This window comes from Vigna radiata, chromosome 7 (genome assembly GCF_000741045.1).
Source record: "Vigna radiata var. radiata cultivar VC1973A chromosome 7, Vradiata_ver6, whole genome shotgun sequence".
Classification (NCBI taxonomy): domain Eukaryota; kingdom Viridiplantae; phylum Streptophyta; class Magnoliopsida; order Fabales; family Fabaceae; genus Vigna; species Vigna radiata.
The window spans coordinates 43194906-43208256 of record NC_028357.1 but is presented as its reverse complement, the minus strand read 5'-3'; the positions used below and the strand labels follow the sequence as shown (position 1 = coordinate 43208256).

General features: G+C 27.0%; 1 long non-coding RNA gene across 1 annotated transcript in view; it reads left to right on the top strand.

The window, feature by feature from the left end:
- The first annotated feature begins 4275 nt into the window (after positions 1-4275).
- Positions 4276-13351, top strand: part of LOC111242077 — a 16506-nt gene continuing 7430 nt past the window's right edge. The window contains exon 1 of the long non-coding RNA XR_002668761.1: positions 4276-4348. This is a non-coding gene — a long non-coding RNA (uncharacterized LOC111242077). The remainder of the gene's footprint in view (positions 4349-13351) is intronic.

The following is a 13351-nucleotide window of genomic DNA, read 5'->3' as shown; positions in this document are numbered from 1 at the left end:
TTTGATAAACTTATTTAAAATTGTGATATTTTTCTTAAATAAGTTCACATTATATTTATTATCATTCATGAAAATTTTATTAAAAAAAAAAACGAGAGACTGTATCAAACTGATCGATAACACTGCATTGCACTAGTAAAAAAAATTATAAAAACAAAAACATTGATTTTCTTTAAAAAATCACTTCATACTTTGAATTCTATATCTTTCACATTCAAAAAAAAAAAAATCTCTTTAAAAATTTTTATTTTGAAGGATTTAATGTTAGTTTTTTTTTTACTCCTACTAGTTTTTCTTGTATTTCTTGTAGTTTAAATTGGATTCATCATCCTATGTAATCTTAAAATCTTCTATCTCATCAAGTATATTAATTTATTTATAAATTATTTTTAATTCTTAAAAAAAATCTCATACATCGAAGACTTAAAAATTGTCTTTCAATTATTATGAATTGAATCTAATTGTAATTGTTAAACTTTATAAAGTTTTAATAATAATAATAATAAATAATAAATTTATTAATATTATTATTAGTACAATTATAAAATTTAAATATAAATCATTTTGTATAGTTTTATTATAAATAATTTTTATTTATTTTATAAATAGTTTTTATTAAAAAATTGTTACATATAGAAAAAGGCAAATAGAAAAAAAATGGTTAAATTAAAAAAATACCACTTAAAATATAAAAATAATAAAATAGTTATTTTATTAAAAAAATATTTAAATATCTACAACTGAAAAACAATATTGAGATATACATTATTAATTTCCCTTAATATTGTCCCTTAACTCAATTTTTTAGAAAAAAAAAAAAAACATTTCGATTAATTGAAAGTCTTCCTATCCTCAACCCTACGTCAATAGCATCCCATCTTCAACTATCCATTTTTTAATAAAAATAAAATAAAGCACCACCATAAATAAAACTACATACTAAAACCAATTGTTTTGAACAATTTTTGGTTTACCAGCTCTTCAAGGTCCTATTTTAGCAAGAATTTGATGGTCATAGAATGGTATAGAATAACTTAAAGATTTTAGAATCAAAGAAAAAACATTTTTCTATTTATATAAATTACACCTAATTCGTTCACAATCTATTAATAAAACAGTATCGAATCTTACTATAAAATATAACATTTTATTAAAAATTATATACAAATAAATTAAGTTTTCAAACTTCTGAATAAAAAATAATTACTTAAAATAACATATGTGAATTTGAAAAAATCAGGTAAAATCCCCTAAAACTGTATTTTTTTTTTGTTTTTACTGTACAGCACTCACTTTTACCAAATTCGTAATTATTTGACTTTTTGTTTATTAAAACTGTAGTTTTCTTTTAATCTCAGTGTGATACTGAAGGCCAACACGACTTGTATAACAGATTAACACTAATTAATACTTACCATAATCAAGATCGGATTAGCACTTGGCACACAGTTGGCAACATGATTCACATCCACGTCAAAGAGTGTTGAAACATTCTTCTCTCTTTCCATGATTATAAATAATAATCATAACCTAATCAAAGTGGACTATTAATAAGATTGATCTAACTTGACACTTTAATGTAAATTTAAATAATAAAACCATGTTTTAAGATAATTAAAATAGCCTTGTAAGATTGCATGTATATATGCTTTCACTGGCAAAAGGCAACCAAACATATATATTCCACATAAGGCAAAAGTACCTTTTACTTTTTTTATTTTTTTTCATGTTTTCGCTTAGGAACAGTGTTGCTTTTGAAAGAAGATATATATGAATAATATAAACAAAGATTCCTTTTTCTTTGTTTTTTTTCAAGTTTATTTTTGTTATATGTGTAGGCACATTTTGATGATGAAGTAGTAGCTATCTTCGGTACCTTATTTCAAAAGCATCGGGTGCCCGAATAAACTTTTTCCCATCCCCACTTTTTTTTTTTTTTATTTAATTTTTTCAAAATAATTCAAATTTTGTGGATTATTATGATCTTTCCTTGTTGATGATACTTCACTCTCATTCAGTTCGAATGAACCAAATCATGCAATTACGACATGACCCACCATTCTTATTTTTATAGTTAAAACCTTGTGCTCTCAATAGATTCTCATAAAATGTTTTTTTTTTCTCAAATAAAATGAAATTAATGTTAGAACAAATCATTTATTTGATTTGAACAATCAGATGAGATATTTTATGCACAACAACGGCAAAAAAACAATTTATATCTACCTTTTCCACGTTTCACGATTAGATTGTTCCCAACACACAATCCGAATTCCAACGTATAAATGAAATTATTTTCTTACTAATAACTAAATTATAAATATTAATACTTTAATTAGTTAACATCAATAGGTTCACAAGCCAACAAACAAGTATTGATAAGTTACCACCACAAATCCATGAAAACTTAAAAAATAAAAAGTCAACCAATAAATTGATCCAATCAAAACTGTCTTCAAATTGTAAAAAATGGACTCAATTTGATTAAAGTCATCCCAAAGTTAGGTTAAAAATTTTAGTTATCCAATTAAAATTTTAAGATCAAGGTCAAATAATGTATTAACAAATTAAATCAGTCATGCTAATGAATTTAGTCATCCGATTAAAAGGTTTCTCTATGTATCAGGGTGTATTAGTCACACCTCTTCAGGCATTTTTAATTATTGTTAGTAAGATTTTATCAAAAGTACACAACTAGGAGTACAGTCAAAGAAAGAATATGTGAATTACTAAATTATGATATTTAAAAAAAATTGTATAAAAAAATTAAACATGTTCAAAGAGTTATAAACATATATATTTATCAAGAGATTCCATTCTAATATCTATTTTTATTCTTCGAGTTACTATTTAAATTTAATTAATTTTTAATATTTAACTCTTCTTTTAAAAATTATATATAAAATAAATAAAAACTAATTATAATTAAATTATTCAAATTATTTTGTTATAAAAATAAAGTTAACATACATTCCCATATATAGCACATGCACATGTGATTCATCAGTGTCATTAACGCAAATGGCAGTGGACTCTGGATCCTTAATAAAGTTTTTAAGGTTTAACTTTTTGTAAATGATTTTTTTTTATTACAATTAGACATCATTAAAAACGGTTACGTATCAACAAAATCTAAATAAATGTTCCTATCCATTAATAAAAAAAAAAATATCATTTAAATAGCAGACTTCTGACATTTACTTTTCTACGAGTTGACACATAGGTGGAACGGTTACACGACAGTGACCATGAATCCATTCTCCAAATGACCACGGAGAGACATTTCAGTGGTTTCGATTTGTTCACAAATCACAACCTTGCAAGACAGCTTAACCACACGTAAATTATATATCTTCATCAAACCCTAATTAAGCCCCTTTCTTTGCTGTCACTCTGTACATTGCAGTGTGCGATACGAAACTGATTTACATCGTTTAATTATTCAAATGAAAAAAAAAAAATGCTTAAAGTCTCAGCAATATTAGCACCTTAATATATATTATTATTTATACCTACCACCACTCACAGAAGGAGAAAGAGTCGAGTTAGTGAAGCTAAGAATGCGCTGTCATGGGTGGTGGAGGGTCCGAATGGGACCAGACACAGTTGCTATCGATTTCCAAGCCCACACATCAATGTGTGTTACTGTGACCTGTCGTTCGTTCCCACCAAAGGTAGATCCAAATTCTTCATTTGTGGAGACTAGGTTATATATTGTTGCCTTTTTCAAACAAGTTTCCATGGGATTCGGCTCACCAAATGAAAAGTTTATGTTTATTTTATCGCAAACAAACTGTAAATTCATTAAATTAGGAAGGAAAATTGTCAGAATGTAACGTAAAAATAACGTTACTGTTTCAAAATTAATGTTAGGTTGGGAAGGTCCCGCATTGAAGAGAAGAGTTATGCGGATCTCACCGACAATTGTACATAAGCTACAGTCTCGCGCCGATGACTCACATCCGTGTCATATTTTTATGGTGCAGTGTGTTCATCCTACTTGGCATCTCTTTGCAGTCAAATTTGGTACGTGTGAGCAATTGTTTTTTGGTTTACTTTCTTAGTAAATAAGTTAGTTAGTAATTCCACACGTGTAGACATGTTTATTGATTTCATACGACTGGTGATAATTTTATACACACTCTTTTATATTAATTTTGAAAATTATATTTTAAAAATAAAATTGATATAATGTAAATACCTTTTAGCGTCACTTTCTTGATTATGGTCAATGAAATCTGTGATTTGTTAGTTTGGGCTTAGTTTGCGGTCAAGCTGGGAGCGGCTAAGGTGGTCAAGTTGACCCAAAGACATTCGCAACGCTTATCATGTGAATACAAGAAAACAGGTTCTTCTTTCTTATCTTGTTTTCAATACTTTCACACTTTCAATATAATGCTTTTTTAAAGTTTCTTTTTCTTTAGATTGTTCTATTCTGTTTTCTTTCATTACTTTAACCCTTTTGCATATATATATAGAATCAACATTAAGTGCTTTTTTACAATTTTATTTCTTTTTCCAAAACAAATTACATCGCACTCCAAACTTTAAGTACCAATTTATGCTGTTCTGCTCTTTTCAAAATTTTGCCAACGCAAATTCATCTTCAAGGAGTGATGTGTCTAAAATGACTATTTATTATGTTACACTTTTAAGGATACTTTTGAAAATATATATTAATATTAAGTTGGTTTAAGTGAATTTGAGATAAAAAATAAAAATAAAACTTCACATTTAATTTTATAAAAGTTTTAGTATAATAGTATACTTGATTTTGTACTGATTTAAATGTTAACCTTAGAAAATGTTTAGGTTCCACGTTAATTAGGTGTTCAGCTAAAAACATTTAAATATTTATTTATTTTTTCTTTACTTTTTAAAGATAAACTCATGTAAGAAATTTTAGATTTCAAAACAAACATTACTTAAGATATACAAAAACAAATTTGTAAAAAATACTATATATTCCTAAATTTCATAACGTGAGACCTGGTCAAGAATCAAAGTTATTCTCCTTTTCTAAAATTTGTGATAGATAATTAAAAGTGTATGATTTTAAATTTTATTTTAAAAAAAATAAGAATTTAACTTTTTTTATACACTTTATTCATTTTTACTTCACTTAGTTTAAACGTGTGAGTAATTTCAACTAATAGTTAATATATTTAATTAAATTCGACCAATATTAATAGGGAAAAACTTTGTATACACCAATTAGTTAGTTTGATAAATAAAATTGTATATAATTATACAATTTTTTTTACTATTTTATTGGTACAATAGTCATTTAAAAAACTATGAATATAATAATAATACTTTATATTTCCAATTAGAATAAATAAAAACTTAAACATATTATAGAGAAGTAAAAGAAATATTTTTTTTATTAAAATTAAACTTCAAATAAATATTTAAATATAATTATATTATTTAAGAACTAGAATACATTTTGAATAAAAATAAGACGTTAGAATAAGACGTTACACCGTTCTTTTTTTGTAAAGACTAATTACACTTAATGTAATATATCTTTCTGTGATATAGGATCATGTATATATTTTATTATTATATATTATATTTGGATAGTTGTAATAACAATTTATATGTATTATTAAAAATGTGATAAATTCTATAATAATTCAACATGATTAAAATTGGAATATCACAGTTAATTTTATTTAGCGTTGATATCTTACAAAGACTTTTAATGATAATTAATATATTAATGCATTTACAATCTAATCTCAATTAATTTGAGTAATAACTTTATCTTGAATTGAAAATTTAGAATTATGAGTATCAAAATATTAGTTTCAAACATTATGGCATCATTTTTTCATTCAAAGCAAACATAATGGTTCATAATCACAATAGTGACTAACAGGGAGGGTAGATGGATAATAGACGGTTCTAAATTTGGTCCATGAAACTCACAGTATTATTCTATTTAATTCACATATTTACATGTTTATTCACTGATTTTTGTGTGAACAATTTGATTTTAATTTAAAAGATTTAAATTTCGATATATTTTTACAAATAAAAACACATTTCTATAATAATGTACAACCCTTTAGAAAACAAGGAACATTTTTGTCCGTAAATTTGTTTAATCAGTTGGTAAAAAATCACTATCTTTCTTTTCATAATAATCTAAGGATGAAAACTATATAGGAAAAAAAATAGTTTTATTACTTTTAAATTTATAACATTAATTAAATTTAATAAATATCAGAAAGCCATCTTTACACAATCTAATACAGTTTAAAAATTTAATTACACTGATATTTTCTTATCCGGTAACATTACACTCTCGGCTCATACATGAACTACGTTTTTCATAAATAAATTCTTCAGTTAAATGTTTATATGCACTTAAAAATACTTTTTATTCCTACTTTCATAAATATGTAACTTCTATATTTTTAAAGTTTTAATTAAAAATAAAAATATTTAAATTTAAGTATTTTTAATCCATTATTACTATATCATTTAATTGCTAATAAAACTCTACTTATAAGTAATAACAAAACATAATTTTTATATAACTTATATTTTATCCTGATAGATAATTTAATATTTTTTATGAATACGAAAAGTAAAATCTTCAATTCCCTTATAATTGTTAGATATCATATTATATACGTTAGTGGACTTAGTTTAACAGAGAATAACTACAGAACTCTTATTTGGACGGTTTATGTTAAATCCACGTGTTATCGGTAAAATTACTTACCTAAAAAATTATTAAAGATATGTTATTTGTAGCAATGAAAAGGATATTCACATTTAGTTTCCACTTTCTTCCAAACTTCCAAACCTAATATTATGCTTCTACTTCTATAAGCAATCTATTAATTTATTTTAATTTTATCTTCTCATTATTTATTCAGTCACACGTTTACCTTTTGTACCTGCAATAACTATATATATATATATATATATAAACTCTCTCTCTCTCTCTCTTTCTCTCTCTTTTGCATTTGAATTCCTATAATTGTGATATGATTGTCATTTTCAAAGAACATCTTTCCCAATTTATAAAAAAGGAAAGAACCAGATTGATCTAGAAAGGGTACCCACAGGATTGTGATTAACACGACAAAGTTAATCAGATTAATTCCACCACATAATAATAGTAATTAAGAATTTGCTTCATCACTTTATCAAAATTATTTTTTAACCCTTCGTTAATGATAATGCTAATATATTCAAACACTTTTGTTAGGAACAATAGATATTCCACACGTTATACTCCTCCCAAACTTACTTAGATGTGAAATTTTGAATTGACGTTGGAAATCAAATTAAAATATCTCCCAAGGCTTAGTGTATTATTAATTAAACGGTAATTAATTAATTAACAAAGAAACATCTTTCACGCAAGTTTCCGATATCTTAATATAATCGAAGAGATAAAAACCGTGGCACATGGTATTGTTGTAAGAAAATTCATTTCACATAAGACTACTTTATGTGAAATCATATCTTATAGTTGGAGTTGAGGAATTTTTGATTATGGTATGATAAAATAATAAATAGATGATGGCACTTTGCGTCGCTTAGGAGATGGCACGAAACTTTGGGATAAGGTTTGGTTTTCAGAGAACCAACCAAACAGTTTGCGTCAGAAAAACTGCTTCTTCTAAATTNTGTATATAATGAATTTATTTATGAAATATGAGATGAATAGTAGTTAGGTTTTTTTGAAGTTGNGAAAGGGTTATTGGTTGTCTGTATGTTGCAAATTGAGTGGGTAGTCACCGTTTTGAAGAGTATGTGTGGACATGGTGCATTCCCCCTTGAAAGTTGAGAGAGGGACATTAAGTTTTTTTTTTCTCATCTATTCAGAATTATTCCATTCATGGTAGTTATTCGTTTCAATTTNTCACATCCACATCGAAATATGTGTATATAATTCTGGATGAGTTTGAGAGAATTCTTACCAAATTCCCAGTTATGAATGGATTAAGTTTGGAGTTTCATGTGTGAAAGCGACCTGAATGAATCTGATAACATTTGCATTGAATTTATCAAATTCAATTTATGTGATTGCATGGANTCAAATGAAAAAACAAAGAAATATCTTGTTTTACACAACTTTCTTATGGTATATGGTTCGTGTAAGAAAAGGCAAGAATGTATATTGTATAAACTATAGTAGTAGTGGTAGTTGTAATCTTAAACGTGTCAGAGTTATCGTATGGAAAGAAGTTAACTTTTTTCAAGTCTCCATGTTTTTAAGATAAACCCATTGAATTATTATACGGTATGGTTATAGATTGTGATAGGAAGGTAGTTCTAGAAGATTCCTGTGAAAATTATTGTAGAATGATGATGTGCTAATAAATCTGTTTTGTTGTACGAGTTCACAATCACAAAACGCCTGGCACAGGGAAATTTCTTTCAATCTGTGTTCATGATTGTAGAAAATTGGATATTCTCTTTTGTACCTTTTGGATACTTCCCTTTGACCCCACTTCTTCAAGCCATGTTTTGGATCTCGACTCATGCTGTGTAAGCCTCTTCAGTTTCTAGGGTTTACCTTTTTTCTTCTTCTTTTTTTTCTTCCTTCCTTCGCCATGGATTTGCCACTTCTTACATTTAATTACCACATCTTACTCATTCTCTCATCTGAATTTTCATTTCGTTACATTAGGTTTCATTATTATAATCATCATTAGGTATAACCTGATATCACTATTTTGTTCCCTTTTCATATGAAAAAATCATTCAAAATTTTTCACCACTTTTGATTCTTTCAATAATTGGAGATTTGTGTACAGTGAAATTCTATACTGAAATTCTATATTGAGATTTGGGCTTGTGAAGGGAGAAAATTCTATGGACCAAATTCTTATTTTTTATGGGCCTGTATTCACCAGCCCGTTTCTATGGAGCAAATTCTTATTTTAAGGTTTAATATGTATTTCCTTCCTGAACTTTTTTTTTTAATTCTAGTTTTAATTTCTGGGTAAACAACAACAATTTTAATTCTTGAAATCTTCATCCACTAGGATTATGGGCAGTTAGATTGTTTACAACACTATATATACATATATAATCGATTAAGGAAATTCTAATGGATAAAATAATTGTTATTGCAAAGATGGTACCGTTCCGTATGAATAAAAAAAAAGTTATATATCTTGGAATTTAGGTTACTTTTGCTTAATATATTGTTTACTGGATATAGATAATTTAGAAGTGGTAAAGGAGGAAAATATATTGTATTTTTGTAATTAGAAATTATACTGTTGTTTAAAATATTATGAAATCTTATTATTAGGAAGACTGATTTTCTTCCCAATGGAAATGTAAAAATGGATTACAATCTGCAGTCAATTTGATTCACTATGGGTTTAAACTGAATTGAGTTTGAAAAAATGTATTTTTTTATGTGGGTCAATTTTCAATCCAACTTATTCGGGTTGAACCAGTGGTGAGCTGAGTTTGTTCTTTAACCCACCTAATTTTATTTTATTAATTTATTATCTTATGAAACCCTAAAAAATACCATCAAGCTCATTATACGGATTGTATTGTACTTTTTTTTATTATTTTGAATTGTTTTGAGTTTAACATCATCTTAGGAGTGAAATTTATTAAGATTTGAATTACAAAAAGTTTGTAATTTTTTTATTTAAAAAAATTATAATTAAGTGAGCTAGTGAGGCAACTCGTTTAACCTACCAACCCGTGGTGGGTCGAACCAAATTTTTCTGACTCACTAATAAATGAGTCGGGTTGGGTTGGTTCACTAAGTTACCACCCCGTAATGGGTTGGGCCAGATCGAGACAGGTGACCCATTTTGACAACACTAAAACTAACCTTGGGTTACATGTTTAATATACACCTATCACTCTATTTTCGTTTGCTTAAGAGATGAGTGTCAAAATACTTTAAGAGATCGTTCATCAAAATAACAATCAATGTAAATATAGAAAAGTTTTCACAATATTGAGAGATATTTATACTTTAAGAGTTGATTAAGAAGTAAATATCTATGTGTATTGTATCGCATTTTATTTATGTTTTATATATAAAATAAATGTTGTAAGAACCCACAAAACTTAGAGTATATATGTATTAAAATAATCTTATAATATAAGTAGATTTTTTATAAACGTGACTCATTACTTTAAGAACACTCTATGTCTCTGAAACATTATTCCCTCCCATTTCTCTGACTTCTTTCTATATTTTCTTGCAATTGAGCTATCTCCATATTTTCTCGCAAATTTTGACTTATCAGTTTCTTGTTTTGAGCTGGTTTATGTAAACTTTTCATGCAACGGTCAAAGTAATTATGTGAGCTGGACAATTTATTTTTGAAGTCAAAATAACTATATATATACAAAAACAATTTCACAATATTGAGAGATTTTTATATTTTAAAAGTTGATCAAGAAATAAATATTTATGTGTATTGTATCGTATTTTATTCATATATTTTAGATATAAAATAAATGTTTTATAAATATACTTTTTATTGTAATGAAACTGGAGACTTAAAAAGGATGTATTTGAAAAGCTAAATTTGTAAAAATAAAATAAAGCAAAATGTAAGATATTAAAACAAATAAAAGAGATGTTGAAAAAATAAAAAAGTGATTTTTTTTCCAAGGAGTGAGTTATGAAAAATATAGTTTATCGTTCACGTTAATGTCATGTTCAAAAATTAATCTTTCACGTTAAAAGTGATAAATAATACTAAAAACTAAAATATTAGTTTTAGTTTAGAATTTATTTTATTTTTTGAAAATATTAATTTTAAACTTGTTTTCTTAGAAAAAACATTTTCTTACATAAGCTCATCCAAAAAATTCCTTAAAATTTTAATCTAAATTCAATATGGAAATTTAAATTTCGTATTTCCAGAATAAAAACACGTTTTCATGTTTGTACTCAAATTGTACAACTATTTTTGCTAGTCCTGATTTTTTTCAATTATATAATTTTAATGATAAATAAAATTCTATTTATTTAACATTTGTTTTAGAGAAGCTCATAAAAAAAATCGTAATTAATTTGTTGTAACTTCCAAAAAATTCATTTAATTTTTTTTAAAATGCTTGGAAAAACTTAGTCATTTAAATCTTAATATAAAGATAAATGACAGATGAGAACATATTATCTCATAGTTGGAGTTTTCAAATTCAAGTAACCGCACAAAAGTGAAGAACTGTACAAAAAAAATTAATATGACTTTTACATTGTTAGTTAAGAGTGATAAGTAACCGTACAAAAGTGAACAACTGTAAAAAAAAATTAATATGACTTTTACATTGTTAGTTAAGAGTGATAAGTAATACTAAAAGCTAAAGTATTAATTTTAGTTCAGAATTAATTTTATTTTATAAAAATACTAAGCTTGTTTTATTAGAGAAAACATTGTTATAGAGAAGTAATTAATTTGTTGTAAGTTAATCTCAACTTCCATGAAATTTATTTAATTCTTTTTAAAATACTTTTGGAAAAACTTATTCATGTAAATCCTAATATAAAGATAAGCCAAATAAGTGATGAGAACACATTATATGGGATCTTCAAGTTCAAGTAACTGTACAAAAGTGAATACCTGTACAAAAAAATTGATGAGCTCGACTCTGAAGCAGATCAGCGGGGAGCTCTAGAATCTGACGCCGATCGAGTTGAAACACCGAGAAACAGTGGAGAACACAAGTTGGAAGTCGAAGACGCAACGAAAGACAGGAGATGAGGACTACGAACCCTAGGTTTGGTGATTTGTTCGGTGGAAAAGCTAGGGTTAGGCGTTTGGAAGGTTTTAAACGGTGAAAAGAAAGATCTCACCGATTGAATCGGTGGAATGGAGCAAATCTCAGACTTAATCAGTGGCAAGGAAGGTTAGGTCGGAAATGTCGAAAACAATCGGTCCAAAGGTGAGATATGGTGAGGAGAAGGTGAATCTGAGGATTGTTTCAGTGAAAAGTGACTTACGGCGGTTGATTTGTAAGGAGGATGTGGATCTGAGATGGAAAACAAAGATCGGTGCTCGAGTGGCGGAAACCCTAGCAGCGACGATTCTTCGAAGGAGAAAAAAAATAAGAGTGTGGTTCTGTGGCGTGAGAGAAACGAAGATATAGCGTGGAGAGGAGGTGTTGATGTAAAGAAACGTGGTGGCTGAAGCAGATCAAGAGTGAGAAATGTGGTGTACGGTGGGGTTAGGTGGAGAGAGAGAAATCTGATGGTGGAAAAATTAAAGGAAAGGCAATGTGAGTGGAAGGTGGCTGAGGAATCCCTTGGATTCTTCAGCCTTGACTTTCAAGGAATTAAGTCTGGAATATACCCAACAGAAAATTAATTCATTATCTCAAAAGTAAGTACAAGAAGTGTAGGCATGGCTATATATAGGACTATATGTTCCACATGCCTAACACATTGTACACATGTCTAATCAAAAGTAAAAGAAATACTAAGCTAAGACAATTGGGCTTGGGCCCAAGTCATCAAAAATTAATATGACTTTCACATTGTTAGTTAAGAATGATAAGTGATACTAAAAACTAAAATATTAATTTTAGTTCAGAGTTAATTTTATTTTATGAAAATACTTATTTTAAGCTTGTTTTCCTAGAGAAAACATTTTTTAGAGAAGCTCATCCAAAAAAAATCATAATTAATTTTTTTGTAAGTTAATCTTAACTTCCAATAAATTCATTTAATTTTTCTTAAAATACTTTTGGAAAAACTTATTTATGTAAATCCTAAAATAAAGATAAGCCAAACAAGTGATGAAAGCACATTATCTTGGATCTTCAAGTTCAAGTAAATGTACAAAAGTGAATAACTGTACAAAAAATTAATCTGACTTTCACATTGTTAGTTAAAAATGATAAGTAATAGTAAAAGCTAAAATATTAATTTTAGTTCAGAGTTAATTTTTTTTTTTATGAAAATACTTATTTTAAGCTTGTTTTCCTAGAGAAAACATTTTTTTAGAGAAGCTCATCCAAAAAAATAGTAATTAATTTGTTGTAAGTTAATCTTAACTTCTAAAAAATTCATTTAATTTTTCTTAAAATACTTTTGGAAAAACTTATTCATGTAACTTTTCCTCTTGGCAATGCTGTGGTCATCATATCGGCACCATTATTATCTGTATGAACTTTAGCTAGTTCCACTAACTTAGCATCCAAAACATCACGTATCCAATGATACCTCACATCAATATGTTTGGATTTAGAATGAAAAGTTAGATTCTTACCAAGATGAATAGCACTTTGACTGTCATAATACAACAAGTATTTATCTTGCACAAAACCAAGCTCCTGCAAGAATTTCTTCACCCATAACAATTCCTTACATGCTTCAGTAAGTGCAATAAAC